Here is a 264-nt window from a genome sequence, read left to right on the forward strand (position 1 = left end):
AAACAAAGTTTGTTGAAGTTTCACAAATCAGAAAAAGGTTTCACAAATCCAAAACTTAGTTTTAAATATTCTGCAATTAGTGTAGAATAATCTAGTCCAAGTTTGAAGAGTCCAGGTGTTGTAGTTATTGAGCCAGAGCAAATTAAACACGCTCAAGGTAGTGAAAAATTAGTTGTAATATCTCTTAAGTGCAGGGGCGCCCAACCTTTTTTGAACCAAAAGCTACTTTTGAAGTCGGCAGTTTGCCGAGAGCTACTCGTCCGG

The sequence above is a fragment of the Austrofundulus limnaeus genome, unplaced genomic scaffold (genome assembly GCF_001266775.1).
Source record: "Austrofundulus limnaeus strain Quisiro unplaced genomic scaffold, Austrofundulus_limnaeus-1.0 Scaffold1191, whole genome shotgun sequence".
Classification (NCBI taxonomy): Eukaryota; Metazoa; Chordata; class Actinopteri; order Cyprinodontiformes; family Rivulidae; genus Austrofundulus; species Austrofundulus limnaeus.